Here is a 16,266-nt window from a genome sequence, read left to right on the forward strand (position 1 = left end):
TATTTCCAAACAAAGTCACATTCACAGGTACAAGGGTTGGAACTTCCATACATCTTTTCTGGGAACACAATTCAATCCATAACAAAGTCCTTTATCAGATATATGATTTGATTTGCAAAAGTTTTCACCTATTCTATGAGTTGGCTTTTCATTGTCGTTCCTTCTTATGATGAAATAACATTTCATTGTATGGCTATCCCACATTTTGTTTATTCATTCATCAGTTGATGGACATTGCAGTCATCTAGTGCTGCTATAACAGAAATATCACAAGTGGATGGCTTTAACAAAGAGAAATTTATTCTCTCACAATCTAGTAGGGTAGAAGTCCAAATTCAGGGTGCCAGCTCCAAGGAAAGGCTTTCTGTCTCTGTTGGCTCTGGGAGAAGGTCCTTGTCATCAATCTTCACTTGGTCTAGGAGCTTCTCCATGCAGGAACTCTGGGTCCAAAGGATGCGCTCTGTTCCCGGCGCTGCTTTCTTGGTGGTGATGAGGCCCCTCTCCTCTCTGCTCTATTCTCTCTTTTATATCTCAAAAGAAATTGTCTCAAGATACAAGCTAATTTTGTAGATTGAGTCCTGCCTCATCAACATGACTGCCACTAATCCCATCTCATTAACATCATAGAGACAGGATTTACAACACATAGGAAAATCACATCAGATGCCAAAATGGTGGACAATCACACAATACCGGAAATCATGGCCTAGCCAAGTTGACATATATTTTTGGGGGACACAATTCAATCCATGACAGGTTATTGCCACTTTTTTGGCAACTATGAAAAATGCTGCTCAAGTGTTTATGTATGTATATATTTTGAATTCTCTTAGGTATATTCCTAGGAGAGGAATAGCTAGGTCATACGGTACCTCTATGTTTAACGTTTCAAGGAACTACCAAACTATTTTCCAAAGTGACTGCAAATTTTACAATCCCACTGGCGATATATGAGGGTTCCAATTTCTCCACATTCTTGCCAGTAGTATTTTAGCCATCCTGGTGAGTGTAAGGAGCCCTGGTGGTGCCACGGTTAAGGGCTGGGCTGCTTACCAAAAGGTCGGCAGTTCGAATCCACCAGCCCCTCCTTGGAAACCCAATGGGGGAGTTCATCTCTGTCCTATAAGGTTGCTGTGAGTCAGAATCGACTTGACAGCAATGGGTATATTAATAGATAGTGAGTGTACAGTGGTATCTCATTGTGCTTTTGATACGCGTTTCCGCATAGCTGATATTTATAAAAGCTAGATTTAAATCCAAGTCCAAAGCCAGAGTTCTTAATCAGTGCACTATTATATCTCTCTCATACTCTTTAGAAATAAGGAAAGATTTTCTGAAAACATTGTTACTTGTTGGATTATTTTTAATTGTAATTTGTGGACTCATCTCTGAAAGCCTTAAAAAACAAAGTTGCTCTCTGTCTAGGATATGCTGGTGAGTGGTTAGCAACCTGAGGGAGGTGCTAGCGTGGGGCTGAGGCAGTAGAGGGAGATCTGATTTGTAGCATTTGTTGATTTCCATGGTGTGAATACGTCCACCCTCTCCAGTTTCAAGCTAAGAGCTATGGGTGCTAAGCAGAAGGTTGGCCGTTCGAATCCACCAGCCGCTCCTTGGAAACCCTATGGGGCAGTTCTACTTTGTCCTATAGGGTCGCTATGAGTTAGAACTGACGCAATGGCACCTAACAACACCAACAACAATTTGATATCTGTCAGCCAGCTTGCAAAACTGGAAATTTAACAATTGTCTCTTGGAGCATGTGCAAGCCAGAGCTAACTCCAGCATACCAATTCCTTAAATTCAATAAGTCTCTCTTTAATTGTAAATGTCCTTGCACATAAAACAAGAAGACAAAATGATCGTCAGTTGCAGAAGATGTAATTATATATGTAGAAAAATTTAAGAGAATTAATGCAAAATTATAAGCAATAAGCACATTCACTAAGGTGACTAGATGCAAAATAATTACACAAATAAGTGTTCCTCTCAATAATAATAACTAATAAAAAACGTAGTAGTGAAGACTTCTCAGTCACAGTATCAACTAAACAACTGCAGCAACAAAACCGTAAAGTACCTGGAGATAAATTTACTAAGGAATTTGCAGTTTCTAATTTACAAAGAAATATGCGGTTTCTATACAAAGAAAGGAGCACGAGTGGCACAGTGGTTAAGACCTTGGCTGCTGTCATAGATTGAATTGTGTTGCCCAAAAATATCTGTCAGCTTGGCTAGGCCATGATTCCCAGTACTGCGTGATTGCCCACAATTTTGTCATCGATGTGATTTTCCTGTAGGTTGTAAATCCTGTCACTATGATGTTAATGAGATGGATTAGCGGCAGTTCTGCTGATGAGATTACAATATTGGACTGTGTTTTAAGCCAATCTCTTTTGAGATATAAAAGAGAGAAGGGAGCAGAGAGACATGGGGACCTCATACCACGAAGAAGGCAGCGCTGGGAACAGAATGTGTCCTTTGGAGCTGGGGTTCCTGCATGGAGAAGTTCCTAGTCCAGGCGAAGACTGATGACAAGGACCTTCCTCCAGACCCAACAGAGAAAGCCTTCCCCTGGAGCTGGCACCCTGAATTTGGACTTCTAGCCTCCTAGACTGTGAGAGAATAGACTTCTTTTTGTTAAAACCATCCACTTGTGGTATTTCTGTTATAGCAATACTAGATAACTAAGACAAATACGTATGATATTATATATATTTAAATACAAGATACCAACACTCATAGACCAATAGCTAAGAAACCTAGAGACTATGCACCAAACTGTTAGCAGTGAGTATAGCTGAAGAACAGGATCATGGGAAATATTTGCTTCTTAAGTTCTACATTCTGCACTGCTAGGTTTTGTAACAATAGGTGTCAGTTTGTTTTATAATCAGAAAAACAAAGCACAGATAGTAATACTAATAAGCAAACACAGAGGGGCAAGCCACCTCTGAATCCCGGAGAGCCAGAAGCTTTCCCAGTCACTATGTTCCTTCTTCCAGCATCCAGAATGGCAGGAAGCATGGAGGGAGGGTAGTTAAATGGCTTTCTTAGTATTTCTCCATAGTAACAACCTTTTAAGTAGTGGTGAGGTTCCAAGGCTAGCCCAGCTCTATTATAGACTAGGTTTGGGCTTCTGAGGCCTATCTTGTAAACTCAACTACTATGTTGTATATAGATTCTGCTGGAATAAGTGTTCTAATTGGCTTTTGAAAAACTGCATCTTTCTATATAATCACAGGGTATTATCTGGACAAGTAAACAGAATGAATAAATACAGGACTTTGAGGGTGAATGTGGCATGTTGTAGCAATGTTGTTCAATGCTTTTATTCTCTTTCACCACAGAATGTTCCTCTGATTTCTCAGTTGCTATTTGTGTAGCTCCTGAAGGCAATTATATATCTATTTTAATCTTGTGAGAAACAAAATTGATAACAGAATGCATAAACCTTCTGAAGGGGTAATACTTCCTTTTTTGAACATATCAATTTTTCAGAAAATAGAAAACATAAGCCATTCTTTCTGGAATGTACTATTTTTTGCAGGCTTTTATTTTGGAGTGAATATTTATAGGCTAAGTAGAATCCCCTGAAAATAGAAATGTTGTCACATTCTTGTTTATATGTAACACTTATTACAAATGGCAGGAAATGCTAATCTAAAACTAACTCTTAAAATGAGTGCAGAGAAGCTTAGTTTAGAACTCATTTATAGCTTGAACATTTTGAGGGAATATTTGGGTCAATTTGTTATGCACTGAGATTGTTGAAAATTTATATGATGATTATTCTGATTCCATATCTAGGCAGAAGATGTACTCTCAGTGGAAAAAGTCGCAGTAACAACTAAGGTTATTGAAATGCTATGTATATAAGCACCCCGCCACCCCACCCCGTGTCATTTGCAATTTGCATATGTATGTGGGTTATGGTGTGTGTGCCCACATGCACACACGATCTTCAAAATTCTGAAACAGTAACAAATAATATCCTTCACTTCCCACGGTAGTGCATTAATATGCGACAGATAGACGGTTGTTCTGTGAGGCTCTCCAGCATCTTGCTAATGACTAGTTTTATCCCCTGAGTTCACCCTTTGAGGCCCCTAGCAGCTTGCCCACTTTCCTACAGCGCGTTAGTGACAGGCTCTATGGAGAACAGAGTGCCTCTCTGTCCAGAGAATTCCGGGCACCGGGAGGAACACATACGCACTGTGCGCTTGGGGTATGTTTATACGTTCATAGCCTCACAAGCACGTACCTGTAAATATGGAGGGCTCACTAGCTTCGTGCATTTTCCTCACCCGCCAATGAGCTCCTTGGCATGTTTTATAAATCCTTCCCTATTCCTGGATAGGAAGCACTACATTTCTGAGGTTTAAATAAATAACAATGTTTCCCTTAAACTGTGTAGAAAATTATCCCAGTATTTATTATTTTTATGCTTGTTTTATTTTAACTTTTATTGTTTTTTAAATAACACAAGTAATGCGTGATCCTAATAGGAAACATACAACATTTGGGTAAGCAAAAAGAAAAATATCATAACTAATCCCACCACTTGGAAATAATAATACCCCTTGCTGTCGAGTCAGTTCCGACTCATAGCAATCCTATAGGCCAGAGTAGAACTGCCCCATAGGGTTTCCAAGGAGTGCCTGGTGGATTCGAATTGCTGACCTTTTGGTTAGCAGCCCTATCTCTTAACTACTATGCCACTGGGGTTTCCGGAAATAAGAATAGCCATAATAAATATATGCCCCATTAGACTTTTTCTACGTCCATATAGTTTTCACAAAAATTGGATATCCTATAGCTGTCTTAAAACCTTCAAACCCTATTTGTAAATTTGAATACACAATGGATATGTCTCCCTTTCCAACATAACATTTAACGGCTCTGGGCCAAGGGGATTCTAGTTAGGTAGGACCCTGGACTTCCTCACCCCGATGTCCTCAGCCACCTCCAGGGTCTGTCCTCCTGAGGGTGGGCTGCAGTGCTGTGACATCAAAAGACAAGAGGCGTTAGTTTAGAGTGTCTGGGTGCTCGTGTGTGTTTGTGTGTGTGTGTGTGTGTGTGTTGGGCGGTGGGGGGCACCTCACGGTGTGGAACTGAGCTGGGGTAGAAAAAGGATGGAGAACAGAGTAGAGGACAAAGGTCAAAGGCTAAGATCCGGGGTCCAGATGTCCCCACATTATCACCGAGAATTCTAAATACAATCCTGGTCTTCCAGATCATTTTCAAGGTAAAAAGATAGAATGTATTTTATTTAACATTTTGTTAGTTTGCTTTATACATTTCAAATATCTTAAATATGTTAGGTAGACCTCCATTTGTATTCAGTGCGAGCCCCATAAATATTAGGAGACTAACTTTCTAGAAAGGAGGCCTGGTGGCACAATGATAAGTGCTCGGCTGCTAACTGAAAGGTTGGTGGTTCGAATCCACCCAGCGGCTCCGAGGGGTAAGACCTGGCACTCTGCTCCCATAAAGATTACAGCCCAGAAAACCCTATGGAGCCATTCTGCTCTGTCACATGGGGTTGCTATGGGTCGAAAATTGACTCGACGGCACCTAACAACAAGTTTCTAGAATGCATTTTGTTTTGTGTAGTAATTTGCTTTCCTATGTAGATGAAAGGAGTAATACATGAAAGCTTATTTGTTGACATATCAAGATTGTGTTTAATATAACATTTATTGAACCCTTACCATCTACCGCACTCCACAACGTACAGGGACAAGAAGTAAAAACACATAGGCCAGACCCTTATGGAGCGCATAATCTCCCAGGGGCCTCTGACCTGTGACATAATTACCGCAGGTGGGAGAAGTGCATCAGTCAAGCATGAACAAGGTACAGAGACCGCAGAGGCAAAGGGGCGAAAAACTCTGTAGGTCAGGATCCTGGGATCAATTCATCACACTGGTCAACTACAACCTCACAGAAATCTTCAAAAACTGTCCAAACCATCCCGTCCAAATTTCTAAATAGTTTAAAACTTTTAAGTGTTTGAAATATTTGGTTGGTAAATGGGTAATTTGACAAATCGATCATTTGGGAATTTACTTACTGCCAATGATTTCTGACTCACTGGCTTGCTTCTTTGAGGGGCTGGACCCAAGGAATATTTGTAGAAGCTCTGTCCAAGCTGGGATTTGAAGAAGGCATAGGAGTTTGACTGGGAAGGAAAGACGGAGATTGATAAAGAAGGATATTCGGGGAATAGCATGTGTGTCAGCTTGGAGCCGTGGAATGGAATAGAATGATATGAGAAGAGCAAGGAGTTAGAAGTGCCAGAGTAGAGAGAGTGAGGTGGGAAGCAAAAGGAGATACAGCTGGAGAGAAAGTCAGGGCTACAACCTGGGGAGCTCGGTGGCTCCGTGTCCCTTTCTACAGGAAATGGAAGCCATGTAAGGATTCGAAGTGAGGAAGTAAGTCCATCAGGTTTACATTTTAGGCAGATGATTCTGGCAAAGGTGGAGCCCTGGTGGTACAACGGTTAAGAGCTAGGCTGCTAACCAAAAGGTCAGCAGTTGGACTCCACCAGCTGCTCCCTGGAAACCCTATGGGGCAGTTCTACTCTGTCCTGTAGGGTCGCTATGAGTCAGAATCGACTCGACAGTAACTATTTTTTTTTTTTTTGAGTCTGGAAGAGGAGTTTCTGGGTGAACAGTTAACATGCTCAGCTGCTAACTGAAAGGTTGGCAATTTGAGTTCATCCAGAGCACCGCAGAAGAAAGGCCTGGGGATCTACTTCTGAAAAGTTGACTCCACGGCAACTGGTAGGAAGGAGGGAGTTTACTGCTGAGAAGGCAGAATATATGGGATCATGATGTCGTGATGAGGGCAAGCTTCCATTCAGACTGCTGAGATTTGAAACCTGCTTTGACCATTTACCCGCTGTGTGTTTAGCCTCTCTGTTGACCGGGTTTCCTCGTCTCTAAAGTGCAAATGATAATTGTTGTGAAGATTAAAAGAAACAATATACATAAAGTGCTCAGGGAAGAAGCATCCTATAGAAAGCTCTCAACACATGCCAGCTATTGTTATTAAAATATAATTAAATTCTATTTAATTTAATTAAAATATATTTAATTATTATGTATCAGTCGTTCAGAAGAAAGATAATGACGGTCTGAATTAAGGTACCCAAACCAAACCCACTACCATGGAGTTGATTCTTGGGGTTTCCAAGGCTGTAAATCTCTACAGAAGCAGACCGTCATAGTTTTCTCTTTCAGAGTTGCTGGTAGTTTCGAACTGCCGACTTTTTGGTTGGCAGTCCATCGCTTTATCCACTGTGCCACCAGGGCTCCAATGAACTGAGGTACAGGCAGTAGAAATCAGGAGGAGGGAATGGGAATGAGACAAGGTAAGGAGTGGGGACTTTTAGTTGATTAGATGTAGGGATGAGGAAGATCTGGCTTGAATGATTGAGAGGATGGGGTTGACATCAAAAAGCTCAGGAAGACAGGAGCAAGAACAGGTTGGGTGGTAATAATGAATTCTATCTCAGACATGTTGAGTTGTAGATATTTGTGGGTCTTAAAAGTGAAGAGGTCCAGCAGGCAGACGGCTGTGCAGGCCTGGGTCTCAGGCAGAAGAGGTGAGGGCTGCATGGACCAAATGCCGCGGTAGGAGACGGGCTGATAAGAAATGGCTGTGCCGATATACAAAAGTTTTCATCTATTTGGCCCATAATGCAAGATTTCTGTTAGTGCCCAGAAAGGAAGTCAACTTAATGGTTATCTCAGGTGTAATTTTCACCATAAAAGTTTTGCCGATTAATCCAGCTGAGTAGCTTCTCTTTACTCTGAGATCCTTGTGTAAAGAATTCTTTGAATTTTCCTTTGGGTTTTTCCTTCTCTTACTCTCTTTCTTAGTGTACGTTTTCTACCACCCCTTCCAGATATAGGCAGACTGAGGGAAGTCCCTTTATCACACTTAAGTTGGTATTCCCCACAGCGCCCCGCACAAGGCTTTGCTCATAGCGTTGTTGTTGCTATTAGGTGCCGTCGAGTTAGTTCCGACTCATAGCGACCCCGTGTACAACAGAACGAAACACTGCCTGGTCCTGTGCCCTCCTCACAATCGTTGTTATGCTTGAGCCCATTGTTGCAGCCACTGTGTCAGTCCATCCAGTAGATGTTCAATAAACATCTGATGACCTGAGTTCAGCTTGGAAAGACTCAGGATCATACAGTAATCTGTGTGGAGAGAGGGTCTCAGAGAATGAGCTTAGGGCAGGAGAATGGTCAGAATCCCGGGGAAAATTCAAGACTGGGGTTCAGGTGGAAGCAGTCAAGAGAGTTTTAATATGAAACTTGGAGATTAGCAAGAAAGGGTAGAGGTTTCCAAAGATTAGCAGGAAGAGGGAAATGGCCAAGCTGTCCATGAAAGGCCCATTCTTTCTTGGGCATCTTGATAGTGTAGGCCATTATGTAAGATTATGTTGTGGCTTGGCTATTTCAAATTGACTTTGAAAAAATCTTACAGTTTTTGAGTTAGAATCTGTCTAAAGAAAATGAGTTTAAGAATTAAAAATAAACAATGGTTCAGGTTCCTAATAATTTGATGCAATTCTTTTTTTTTCTTAAAGAATAACAAACAAACAAAAATCCAACATCAACTACTTCCCCACAAAGAAATGAAACAAAACAAAGCAAAGTTTGCTTATTGAATTTCAAATTCTCATCAGCTTTACAGGAAATCACTGAGTTAGGCTGAATGTTCTTAAGTGGAAGCTCAGTGGTGACGCTGCGTCCTGTACGTTTTCTGTGGGATGTAATGTATGTTCTGGGCATCACGGTAGAAAACACAGAGCGAACATGCCATGAATGTCTCAAGATATTCCTCTGTGAGGATGGGTGAAGTAGGGAAGAGTTATTTTTCTCTGGAGTATCTTCCTGTGTGCTACGGGAAGAAGGGAATTTCTAGCATCAGCATCTCTGAAACCCCACAGTACAGAGGATGAAAGTGGAGTAAATTTGACTCTACCCACCTATCGACCTAACAGAAACCAGAGGTCTGTGAATAAATAGGTTATATCTCAGTAGTTCAAAAGAAAGATCATGATGGTCAGGAGCTGGGGGAGCTCTGAGATTAGTACTGTCCAATATGGCAGCCACTAGCCACATGTCAATAAGGAAGACCGACGAAAAATTGATGCATTTGAATTATGGTGTTGGCGAAGAATACTGAACATACCATGGACTGCCAGGAGAACGAACAAATCTATCTTGAAAGAAGCAAAGCCAGAGCGCTCCTTAGAAGCAAGGATGGCGAGACTACGTCTCACCTACTTTGGACATGTTATCAGGAGGGATCAGCTCCTGGAGAAGAACATCATGCTTGGTAAAGTGGAGGGTCAGTGAAAAAGAGGAAGCTCCTCAATGAAATGGGTTGACACGCGGGCTGTAACGACAGGCTCAAACATAGCAATGATTGCAAGGATGGTGCAGGACTGGGCAGTGTTTTGTTCTTTCGTACATAGGGTCGCTATGAGTCGGAACTCACTTGACGGCACCTAACGACAAACGACAGCCACACGTGGCTAATGAACTCTTGAAATATGCCTAGTCCAAATGGAGATGTGCTATAAGTGTAAAATACACACCAGGTTTCAAAGACTTAGTTAAAAAATGTAAAAGAATTCATTCAGAATTGCTTGTATAGATTAAAAGGTGGAAATGATAATATTTTGGAGATATTGGGCTAAATAAAATCTATCAGACTGGAGGAACCCCTGGAACTATGGCCCCCGGACAATCTGCTAAGCCAGAACTGAAACCATTCCCAAAGCCCAATTTTTAGACAAACATTAGACAGGCCTATAAAACAAAAAATAACACAGTGAGGAACATGCTTCTTAGTTCAGTCAAATACATGACACCAAATGGGCAACTCCTGTCCAAAAGCAAGACGAGAAGGCAGGAAGGGACAGCAACTAGAGAAATGGCCACGGGGAACCCAGGGTGACGTTGCAACCAATGTCACAAAACAATACGTGTATAAATTTTTTAATGAGAAATTAATTTGACCTGTAAACTTTCACCTAAAGTGCAAAGAAAGAAAATATATTACTGATATTAATTTTACCAGTTCCTTTTTTAATATGGCAACTAGAAATTTGCAGTTAAATAGTGGCTCACATTATCTTTGTGTTGGACTGAATCTAAGACTTAACTGTGACGAGGCAGATGTACATTCTGGTCTTCACAGGTACAGGAATTTGTCTTTGCTCACATGAATCACGCCCTGCTGGGTATACATGCAGCTTTATTGTTTGTATAATAGCCCTCTGCACATCCTGAGAGCCTTTCATCTGAGGATCTCAAACATTAATTATTCCCACTAAATAGCTAAAGAACACTGGTATTCTTAATTCCATTCTACAAATGAGAAAACTGAGGCATGGGGAGATTGAAATGATTTGCCTAGGGCTACCCACCTTAGTGTCAGAGCTCAGAATAGAAACTGTGAGTCATTGTAATTAATCACGAACTCTAGTCAGCAAACAATCTTTTTTTTTCTTTCTAATTGGGGGAATTCCTTCATGGTCGGGACCATGGTGCAGTGTTGCTATGCGTCAGAATTGACTCAATGGCAATGGGTTTGGTTTAAAGTAAAAAAGAGGTAAGCAAGTGGCATTTTTAACTGTATGCAGTTTATCAAATGCCCTCGAGGAAGGAATCATTATTAACTCTTTGAAAGCAGATAAGCAAACCTCATCTTTGATTAGTTCATCTTATTTTAAAAATCAGATTTCCTTGGTCTTATTTTGAGATTTTGAAGAGAAGACATTCCATGCAAAAGCAGGCTGGTCTAGATTTGGCTTCCAGACTGGCAGAGGGAGAAAATGGCTTTAGGACACGGTGGTACCCCTCACATTCTTCTGTCTTCTTCCACCTGTGATATAGATCTCCTCTTACAAGTCCAGGCAGCATAGTGCTGGGGGGTGAGTAGTCTTGAAAGAGTATGCCTTTATGCAACTAACTTAGAAACAGACATCAGGTTTCCCAGGCAGAAGCTCCATGAGGCAGATCATTTTTTTGCTTCCAGTATTTGTATTAATTTTCCTGGTGTTGGGCAAGAAAAAAAAAAAAAGAACAAAATCTATTACAACCTTGTGATTACATTCCCTTTGACTGGTGCTGATTCATAATGTCACTCTAAAATATTAGGCCACTAAAATCCCTAAGTTTAGGAGTAGAATTAGGAAGTTAGAGAAGCCATTCATTCAGTCAGTCAGTCAACAGTATGTGCCCTGTGTTATGTATTCAAGAATATTTACTGTGAAGACAGGAGTGAGAGGTTTCTATACCAAAGAAAACTAAACCAAACTCATTGCCGCGGAGTCCATTCTGACTCTCAGCGACCCTATAGGGCAGAATAGAACTGCCCCATAGAGTTTGCAAGTAGCAGCTGGTGGATTCGAATTGCTGATCTTTTGGTTAGCAGCTGAGCTCTTAACCGCTGCGCCAGCAGAGCTCCAAGACATTTCTATGCCCCTCTAATTCTGTTATTTGTAAAAATCATTTGAATAAAATGTAATATTTTTCAAGAATGGTTGAAGGATGTTCACTTTTCTGGCCAATAGGCACTTACGTGTCCAAGGGGGCTGTATTCATGCAATGCCCTCTCTGCTGCGGTTGCCAGCAGAATTGAGCTCCATCGGTTCTCGGGTGTCATCTTGTCCTTGTGACAGGAAACATGACTAGAGTGCTGAAAGGCTTTTAATTATACTCACAGTTGCCTCAAATAATCATAGCCTACCTGTGGACACACGTCTTAGAGGAGAATCACAGGCTGGGCTTCATGCATCAGACAGATGCGTTAGTTTCCTTTGTCTTTTGTTGGAACCAGGAAAATGACTTAGAGAAATTCGCATACATTCCCCTATCATCCTCACCCTGCGACGGCGACGCTGAGGCATGACGTTTAAGTGAGTGAGAGGACAGTTTCAGTATCTTTGATATCTCTGGTACTCCAGGCTCACGGTGGAAAGAGGTGTGGCTGGGAAGAGAATTGGGGGGCGGGGGCAGGAATGAATAAGTGACCTTGTAAGGAAAAGGCTGCAAACTCCATCCTGGAAAAATCCCTCCGAGCTTGATGTTTCTTATTCTTCCAAAGCTGATGAATTCCAGTCCGGGGGGATGGGGCGTGGGGAAGGAGGTAGGGTAAGGAAGTTAACCAGTCGCCACTAAGTGGACTCTGACTCCTGGCAAATCTATGTGGTGCAGAATAGAGCTACCCTCCATAGGCTTTTCAAGGCTGTGATCTTTATGAAGCAGATCACCCGGCCTTTCTTCTGAGGTACCTCTGGGTGGGTTCAAACCACCAACCTCTCATTAGTAGTCAAGCACTTAACCGTTTGCGTCGCCCAGGGACCCTGGGTAAGGTAGAGGAGATGATATGTGCATGTTGAGTTCTGTTAAAATTTTTTCTAAAATCGTCTCTGCAAATGGCATTGGTTGCGGCTTCCTGCTATTCGATTTGCCCAGATGTATTCATTTTCTGATTGTTGCAAGGCCACTCGGCACCCCACCACAAGAACAGTTTGATACTGGTTCTGGCAGATGTCTGCTGGTGAAGAAATCAGGGAGACCGGTAGAACAGTGATGGTTTGACTTCGCGGTGTGGGGGATGATTTTGCAGGCCTTTGTAGCTAACTCGGGAGCGGAGGTAACGAAGGTACTGCAGGTAGGGCGCCGCTCGAGGAGGGGGGCTAATGAGCAGTTGCTATTGGCCATCTCGGTGTCCCTTGCCAGCTGGGAGAGCTCATTCAGCAACTTAAAACTAATTGCCATTGGCGCTATTTTTCGTAGGTAGGCGGCTGCTGGGAAGATGAGATCTTTCACACAAATAAGCTTGGGTGTTATGAATTCATGCTAATGAGAAAGTGTGGGGAGCTGGATTTTCAATACTTGGCAGTCGTTTTACGGATTGATGCCTCACAGCCCTCTAGTAAAAAAGTCTATAAAGACAGACTGTCCCCCGGACACCCTGCTAACTTAGGACTGCAGCCACTCCCGAAGTCTGCCTTTCAGCCAAAGATTAGACAGGCCTGTAAAAGAAACAATAACACACGTGAAGAACGTGCTTCTTAGTTCAGGAAAGTACAGGAGACCAGACGGCAACGCTTACCCAAAAGCAGAGCCGAGAAGGCAGGAAGGGACAGGAAAACGGGATGAACGGACACGGGGGACCCAGGGTGGAAGGGGAAACAGGGTGAGTGCTGACACAATGCGGGATTTGTAACCAATGTCTGCAAAACAATTTGTGTATGTATTTTTGAATGAGAAACTAATTTGTGCTGTAAACTTTCACCGAGAGCTCAATCAAATTGACAAACGAAACAAACAGTCATAAAAACGGGGCTGTCTTCATTCTTAAAGCCACTGTGCTAAATCTGTATTAGCTAATCCACCAGAGAGTATTGTCTGAATGGCCGCTGAACAGTCGATGGGGAGAATCGTTTCCAACTTGTATCTTTATTTAGTAAAGCTTTATGCAAAGTATAACTTTTTAAGTGACGATAAACCCAAGTAGTGAGAATATCATCACACTTGAGCGGAGTTAAAGAACTGATGGCTTTTCACAGTTTGGGGGGGGGTGGGAGTGGTGAGCAGAAATAATAGACTAATGGAATTTGAGGGTGTTATGAATTCAGAAAACAAATGTTTTCCCTTTCTGATGGGCCCTCCAGGGACAATTCTTGGAAAGTGGCCGACAGAAGTTCCATGTACGATGCAACCCCACCTCCCCCCAGGAGCAGCAAGACATCACCGGTGCAAGAGCGGGTGCCTTGTGCCAGGGCTCTGATTCACGGCGGCAGAATAACAATCTGCTCTCGTGGCACCAAGCACAATGCAGGCCCTCTAAGCTGCCACTCACGCAGGGCCTGCTAACACTCCCTGCCCTTGTTTCCAATTCTTGGCATTGTTGGGGCAGGGAGAGTGGGGAGAGCCGCCACTTCTGTGCTGGGAAAGGCAGGGCTCCTGGCGGCCCCAGTAAGTCGTCAGCTGGCCCGGACAATGGCAGCTGCCTCAGGAGCTGGAGGGGATGTTACACCTCCTGGCAAACTTACCAAACATTCAGGAATTCAGGGGTTGTGTTCCCAGAAAGTCTGGTCTCTGCCACCTCAGCTCCAGCTCTAGGGAAAAAAACCCCAAAAACAAACTCATTAAAAATCCTTTTGGCGTGGCAGATGGATACAAAGTCTGATTGTAGCATCACACATCTTTCTGATGTTGTTAGGTGCCCTCGAGTCAATATTTGACTCATGGTGACCCAATGTGACAGAGTAGAACTGTCCTTGTAGAGTTTCCCAGGCTGTATTCTTTACGAAGTAGATTGCCACGTCTTCTCTCCCATGGAGCAGACTGTGAGGTGGGCTCAAGCAGCGGACCTCTAGGTAAACAGCTCAGCGCTTAGCCATTGCACCACCAAACCATAAAAACCAAACTCATTGCTGTCCAGTGGATTCCGACTCACAGAGACCTTATAGGACAGAGTAGAACTGCCCCTTAGGGTTTCCAAGGAACAGCTGGTGGATTCAAACGGCCGACCTTTTGTTTAGCAGCTGAATGGTTAACCACTGCGCCACCAGGGCTCCTTAAAACATCTTTCTAGCACCCTTTGAAACAACATGGCTGATGCATTTTCAAGCAGCCCTGGGGCAGCCATTCACTATGTATTCTTGGCCAGGTTGGATGAAAAGTGACGCTAGCGAAGGGGATTGATTGGGGATTATGATCAGCAGACAGATGTCTTGGTGAGTATGGGAAGCTGTGAGCTCATTGCTAATCATTACAGTGTAGGGAAAAACTGTAACATGTCAGAAACATCGTACCATCATACATATTCATTACAGGAGGGAGCAATACATTCTTAAGCTGGTAGCGCAGTTACATACCATAGGTAAGTCTCAGAGCTTGTTTTAAAACCAAGATTGGTGTTAGTTCCCTGACAATTTATTGTTATTTCTTCTTTTTTCTTTCTCATTTTTTATTGTGCATTAGGTGAAAGTTTACAGAACAAATCAGTTTCGCCTTGGACAGTTTGTACATGAAGTGTTCCACGGCCTTGGTTTCATTCTGCACAAGGTGTCGGCACTCTTCTTTCCGCCCTAGATTCCCTGTTTCCTTTTGTCCTGATTTTTTACCCCTTCCGGTCTTCTCATCTCTGCTTTTGGGCAAATGTTGCCCTTTTGATCTCACGTAATTGATTGCTCTAAGGAGCCTGTTCCTCTCAGGTGTTACTGTTTATTTTATGGGCCTGTCTATGGTTTGGCTGATGGCTGGTCTCTGGGAATGGCTTCAGTTCCAGTTCAGAAGGGTGTCTTAGGGCCATAGTCTCGGGGGTTCTTCTAGTCTCTGTCAGACCTGTAAGTCTGGTCTTTTTTGTGAATTTGATTTTTTGTTCTACAGTTTTTCTCCTGCTCTGCCAGGATGCTCTGTTGTGATCCCAGCCAGAGCGGACGGTAGTGGTAGCTGGGCACCATCTAGTTCTTCTGTCCTTCCCTGACAAAGGGTCAAAGGGGCCGTGAGATTATTTTAGGACAGAAATAACAGGTACTGTTTTTTGAGCACTATGTTCCAAGTATTTCAACCACATTAGCTAATGTAAGCGAAATGGCAGTCTTTTTGGGTAGGTACTGTTGTCCCCGATTTATGTACACAAGTGGATTCTGAGACTCAGGGCAGTTAGGAAAGTTCTGCTGGGCCCCAAAGGCAGGTCTCTTAGATCCTGACCTGCTTCTCTGGGTCTAAAAGAAGACACATATACCTAGAGGCATGAAATTAGTGAATCTTTTTTTTCTCTTTTTCAAAAAATTCCAGTTTTTCTTATTCTTGGATTAGAGCTTTATCTTAAAGGAGTAACCATAGCTGTTCTTTGCAGACAAGATACGACAATGTCTAATACTGAGAAAAACAGGGAGCATTTTCATTTCTGCTGCATGAGTCAACAGTGGGCCAATAAAGTCTAGTGTTTATGACAGCTCTGTGTCTCCTCCTTGGCCAAGAATGCGCAGACACACTGAGTCAGTCAGAGTGTCAATGCTCCCTCGCCCTGGCACACAACTTAATGCGAGTCACTGGAAGGGTTAGAAGCTTAGGGGCAGGAACAGCCACCACGCCGTTAGTTTTGTGCAGCTGAAAACATTTGGGCACCAACTATTGGGCTCCTGGATGAGGCTTGTTCATTCATCTCTTTGTTTATTCAGTAAGTATCTCTTTTCTTCTACTCGCTTAAATACAA

The sequence above is a fragment of the Trichechus manatus genome, unplaced genomic scaffold (assembly GCF_000243295.1).
Source record: "Trichechus manatus latirostris isolate Lorelei unplaced genomic scaffold, TriManLat1.0 scaffold00062, whole genome shotgun sequence".
In the NCBI taxonomy this organism is placed as follows: domain Eukaryota; kingdom Metazoa; phylum Chordata; class Mammalia; order Sirenia; family Trichechidae; genus Trichechus; species Trichechus manatus.